Source organism: Anas acuta, chromosome 8 (genome assembly GCF_963932015.1).
Source record: "Anas acuta chromosome 8, bAnaAcu1.1, whole genome shotgun sequence".
Taxonomy (NCBI): domain Eukaryota; kingdom Metazoa; phylum Chordata; class Aves; order Anseriformes; family Anatidae; genus Anas; species Anas acuta.
Window position 1 is genome coordinate 5,809,095 of NC_088986.1, and position 6,252 is coordinate 5,815,346.

Sequence of the window (6,252 nt, forward strand, 5' to 3'; positions counted from 1 at the left end):
AAGCTTCTGCTAGATCTTATTCCTTCACACCAAGCATTTATGCTTTGTTTTTGCCATAGTGGCAGGTGGAAGTTTCATATGGACAAAAGTAGTCTTGGCAAGGACTGATTAGCAGGATATTAAGGACAAGGTAGGTGTTCCTTGTGCAAGAGCAGAACCAAAGTAAAACTCATAAGGCAAAAAAAAAAAGGCTGCAGTGATGAATTTGTCAACACAGCTTTTAGTGTTTACAGTGCATCAGGCATATTAATAAAGAAAAATGTAAATGTGCAATACATTTGGAGAGAATTTAGTTGAAAGTGCTGTTTCAGGAAATACAGCCAGGTCCAGAAGATAATTCTGCATTTTGCATGCATTCTCTATGTACATAGCCCTGGTTTTCAGAGTACAGCATGAGTGCCTGAGGGACTCTTGATTTACTGGGTTCTTGTGATGGCTGAAAATCATCTAGTTAATGTCATTATTGATAGCAAAGGAAACGGATGTTTAAATTGCTTTTCAGAGAGAATAAAACGCATAATTAAACTTTTTTTCAGACTTCTTTTTAATTATATGGGGTCTACATTTTATCTTGAGCCCCTGGAATTCTTTGTCTTTGTCTGTGTAAACATACAATATGATTTTAATTAATATCCAGTAAAGACCTCAGGACAGAAATAGTATCCTACAAAAAGATTTCTGTTGTGCTTTATTATATGAACAAATCTCCTAAGGAGACTTTTAGTGTCCTATTTTTTTCTTTTTGGATATTGAATTATTCCTCTGGGACAGAATCCAGTTTGGACAGCTGTTAGTGCATGTCTGGGTCATCCTGCTGGCACGTATAACTGCACTTGCCTGTAGCATTCTTTCTCATTGTTGGTAAAATGGTGTATTTCTGACCCTTCACATCCCATTTTCTCTCTGTTGCTAGCAGGCTGTGTGCAGCAGTAGCACAGCCAGAGAAATTCCAGAGATTTTCCTGCAGTGAATTCCTCATGAATCTCAGGGTCCAGCAGGGCTCCCCAGGCTATGGAGCAGGGTGTTGCTGCCATTTCCTCAGTTTGTACTGCAATGGTACATGTTCCTTTGTGGAGACAACTCAGACTGTTCAAGCTAGCAAAATACATGTATTAAGGCCTTTGGGCACTTTCCATCCCTATAGCATATAAAGCTACAGGGGTACAGGCAACTGAGTTGCAAACTGAAGCAACTATCAGAACTTCTGTAGTTAGTGCTGGATGCTAGGATAGGGAAGTACAAGCCACATCTCATCCTTTCTTCCAGAAGAATAGGGAGTCGATAGGTTAAATTTAGCCTCAAATCTCAGTATACATTTACTACTTCTTGTCTACATAGTTAATTTTATAGAAAAAATTTGTTCAGTCTGAAATGTTTATAGTGTTTGAAATCTCAGATGTATTCTATTTCCAAGTGCCTTGTTATGACTTATACAGGTTTAATTTTCTGGGGGGTCTCTGTAAGTAATCCTGTATAGCTTATTTGAAAAAAACAGAGCACTGAATCTCTTTTTTGTGGAAATGGTAATAGTAGTGGGCCAAAGAACAATGATTTTATTGCCTTGATATCACCAGCAGTCCTCCGACTTGTTTATTTGGGCCCTCCCTCCAGTGCGATTTGCCTTGATTTGAAACAGCTAAGACCTGTGTGAAGGCTGTAGGATGTTACCAACGCTCCTAGCAAGTTGTGCCGCCTTTGAATCAGTAGATGGAGCTCCAAGATAAATCGTTTGAGCCCTGAAGCAGTGCAGTCAGTTGAACACACAGCTCTTCAGGGAAGACAGTCATTACAAGACTAAACGACATCCTTAAATAATCATTAGGGATTTCTACATCTTATTCAAAAAATCGTATCATGCATACATAGAGGTTTGATAGAGGAAAAAAAATCTGTGCCTCTCTGCCAGATCTCTCTGGTGTGAAAGAGGTTAGAAGGGTCTGAAAGGTAGCCAAAGTCATGTGCATACTCTTGGCTTCCATGCCTTATGTGCAGCAGCCTATTACAGTCTAGTTTATAGAAAGCTGCTCATGATACAGTGCTTTAATTTTCATCTTCTTAAATTGATTGCACTGCTCCCATAAAACATGAATTGTTGGCACTGACTTCCATGTATTTCTGTACTTGACCGTTTTGGCCCTTGGTCTCCCAGTCACGGTCTATATTTGGTGCTGTAATCATTGTTCAAAAATCTGACCCTCTAGTTTTGTGGCACTTTCTATTATTCTTCAAATTGGTTTTGGCCTCTACTGTTCATATATTTGCTAATTGTTCCCACAATAGTTGAGTGCCTATTCAGAAATTGTTTTGAATAAAAGAGAAGAATCAACATCATCAAAAAGAATTACCTCCTGAAATTGCAGTGCCCATAAAGCATGCTATTTTCCAACAATATTTTTACTGTGGCAGACAGCAGTAAAAGATAAGCTGTCAGAGCACAAGCATGAGTCAGAGCACAATGGTCTTAAAATTATTAATACATTATTGAACACAATGGTCTTAAAATTATTAGTAAAATGATTGAGGCCATGACAGGAATGACAATTTATTTTAGGAGAAGAGCTTCAGAAATAATTGGCAGGGAGGTACAAATTGGTTATAAAATAGCAGGAAGATTATCGTGCAGCTTCTTGCCAGGTAAGTGAAATTGCATACCTTTGTGGGAACGTTTAGGTGATAAGACCAGGCCCAGCCTTTTGGAGAGGAAAAGCAAGATAAGGAGTGACTCTTGTAAGAAACTTGGATTAGGTCTGAATTAATGTCTTCGCGTTCACAGCATGGGATGGAAAATACTGCTGGTTTTGTTTTGTATTCGTCTGTCTGATAACTTCATGTAGGACCAGGAAAGCCAGGACCACTATGTTAATATTCTGAGACTGTGTCTGCATCCTGGCAGTTAAATAAATCCATATTTCCTTCTTCTGATGTATAAGAAATCCACAGAGGAGCATTAGCAATATTATGTATTAATGTAAAATGAAATGAATAATGATGTAAGCTAACAAGCTGGGCTCTGAACTTTGGCTGCAATGGGAAAGACTTCTTACTTGTTCTTCCCATGTCGGCAGAGGGATACTAATCTTCCAGCAGGTGACAGACGGGTGCTGGGACTTTTAAGGTATTAAATCCTAGCAACATCAGGTGTTGGAGATGTGAGTTGGTGAGTCACACAGCTTGGGGACCTGGTTATATCTCCATCTAAATTCTTTATGGTGATTTTCCTGAGGCTGCACCTCGCACTGCATTTGCTTTCCTGTACCCTTGGATGAACAAAACCCAGCTTTGTGGGAAGAACAGATAGAAATGGAAAATGATCAGACGCAGATTTCTTATGAAAGTTTCTTGCAAGGGACATGCTTTAGAGCTTGAGGACACACCTGATGGTGAAAGTTGAGATAATGTTTCTTCCCCTGGGACTTATGCTGAGCTGTAGAGGCCAGAGCCCCTCACTACAAAAACGAAGATCTGCAAGAAAATGCAGGTCTGTAGCTTTCAAAGAGACTGCTGCAAAATGGCCGTGGTTAAGGGGACCAGCGCCCTCCCCTTCCACTGACCTGGGAGGATGCTGGAGAGTTTGTGCGTATTAACGGCTGGCCGTAAGTTATGTTCTACAGAGTTTTGCAGAGGAAATTTTTTCTGAGGTTCTGCAGAGTTGCCCTGCTGTGACCTCCTTGCAATATTTATGAAAATGTTTGGCTAAGGTTGCCAAACCCTGTGAATCCCCAAGACATCTGCATGCAGGATTTCCATTGATGCCCCTTGCAGTTAACTTTCACCAAAATCCTTGAGTACCCAACATAAAGAGCTCAAAAGGGAGTCCTTTAAAAAAAAAAAAAAAAAAAAGGAAATTAATTAGGTAGAAAAATGCTTTCTCTTGTGGTGGTGGCTGATTTTTTTTAAGATATACTTTGTACTGCAGTCCAGCTTTGCTATTAAAACCCACTCTTCTGTTATGCCTGGGAGGAGAGATGGCTCAATTGGGAATAATATGAAACATGTATGTTGGATTTCTTTTTTTTAAAAAGAGGTTAAAATAGCAATAGCAGCCTTGTCACAAAGCACTGACTGGGAAGCAGCTTGCAGGAGCAAATAGCCCTTGGCATTGCCTTCAGTGATCCAGTCTCACAGGTGGTTGTCAACTCCATGGAAATACTCTCAGTCTTGGTTGTTATTTTTAAATTTTAAGGTAAATATTTTTAGTTAGTTGAGAGCTAGGAAGACCAGCTTTTCAGTTAAACTATATATCTGATATATATGAACGGTGGATTGTCAATCTTTACAAATCCTTTGGGATTTTTTGAAAGAAAGGAGAGGACAGACATGTGTCTGATAAAGTTTAAGCAAAGAAGCCATAGGATTTTGATACGAAAGTGCTATGGAACACAATCTGAATTCTTAGACCAGCACAAATGGAAATGAATTTTACTGTGAACTCCATGATCAGAGCTAGTTTAGTCTCCATGTACCTACTGTACCTACTGAACAGCACCTGCAAGGAGAAAAGTAGATAGTGAAATACTTTCTATGGAAAATATTTCTTTTCAAGTTGTACCAAGTTTAATGAATTGGAGAAGTAAGCTGGGTGAGAGTGATATCAAGAAGTTTCACATGGAAAAGGGAAATACTGGGTAAATCGTGAGTCTTTGACATTTCCCTTTACAGCTGGTATAAACCAGCAGAGTAGGAAGCACTCATTATAAGCAGTTCTCTAGGAGAAATTCTCCTGGAAAGATAATGAATGTTCATTTTTTACATTGCAACACCAGCCCCAAGGCCAAACCTGTCCAGAATTTTAAACAAGGAATACCAGGCTGAAGTGTTAAAACCAACTATACAGCCCGTTTGGGTATGGTAGTGGTCTCTCTTGAGTAGGTGCAGTTTGCTCTCAGAGACTGAAGTTGCATGCTCACTTCCATGTGTTTATTAATGTAAGCAAAAATTCTAGTATTGAGCCAAAATATAGTAGCATTAGGAGGGAAAGGATAAGGGGAAGGGACCTGTGTGCCACTGATGAAAAAAAAATACATTATGTACAGTGTCCTTTCTTCTACATCCTATAAACAGGAACCACAGAGATTGAATGCTCTCTGGCCAAAAGGCAAGGCAGGCAAAGAGCTGTACTACAAAACAACAGAACCATCACACCCTCGTAATGCTTTGTCTTTCTGCAGCCTCTGTCCAGGAGCCCTGGAGCCCTCTGATCACTTCCCATTTATCATTCTTCAAGACTGCAATCTCTCCCTGGAAGGGATTCAAAGGAATTAGGAAAGAGCAAAGAAATAAGGAAACAAATCTAGCAACAGACTTGCAGCTCCTCTGATGAATTGCTTGCTAGCCTAAGCTTTAGCTGGAATTTCAAGGCAAATGTTAATGGTCTGATAAGGAGTCTTTTAAAAATAGAAATAGCATTGATAATACAGTGAGTGATTCAGGAAATGATCCACTTTACACTGAAACTTCAAAAATAGACAGGCTAGGTTCATTTTCTGGAGAAACCACCCATTTAAAATAATACGCCTGAAATCTCTCTGGCCACAGAGACAGCTTATTTCAGAGAGAGTCATCCAAGACCTCAGCTAGTTCAAATCAGCATAGCTTGACTGGTTGAATCCTGTAAAAACATAATTAGGCAGTGTGTCCTCCCCACTCCAATTCTTGGAGAGAAGTAAGGACAGGCCTAGTTTTGGGGGCTACAAGGAGAGGAGCTGTCACAAGCAGGAGTCTACACTGGTGGAATAATCAAAAAGAAATAAATTTGTCTGTGAAAGGATTCAATACAATTTGCAACAATAAAAATGCAATACAGCTGCTCATTTTCAGCAAAGTGTCACAAAAAAGCTGATCAAAAACTCCATCCCACTTTGCAGTACAAAAGATTAAGTAAAATGAAACCATTTTCAGTGGAAAATTGTAGAGAGAATAAAGCAAAAGACCTCAGCTCTCACTCTGCAGAGTAATTACTAAAAGATACCTAGTCAATAGCTTTGTTCTGTCAGAGTTCATGATAACGTACAAAGATAAAGCTAGACAGACTGTTTGGCTAGACGCCATTAATATAAACCCCATAATACAGAAACTACCTCTCCAGATTCACTCCAGATAGAAATCTGCTAATAACCATGATGCAGTTACGTTCATAATAAGGAGAATTTCTCTCAGGCTGTTCTGACTGGGCAGTATTTTGCTTTGTATGTCCAAAGACCAATTAAGCATTTTGTGTGCGGCTATGCTATAGATAATGAATGTACCATACAA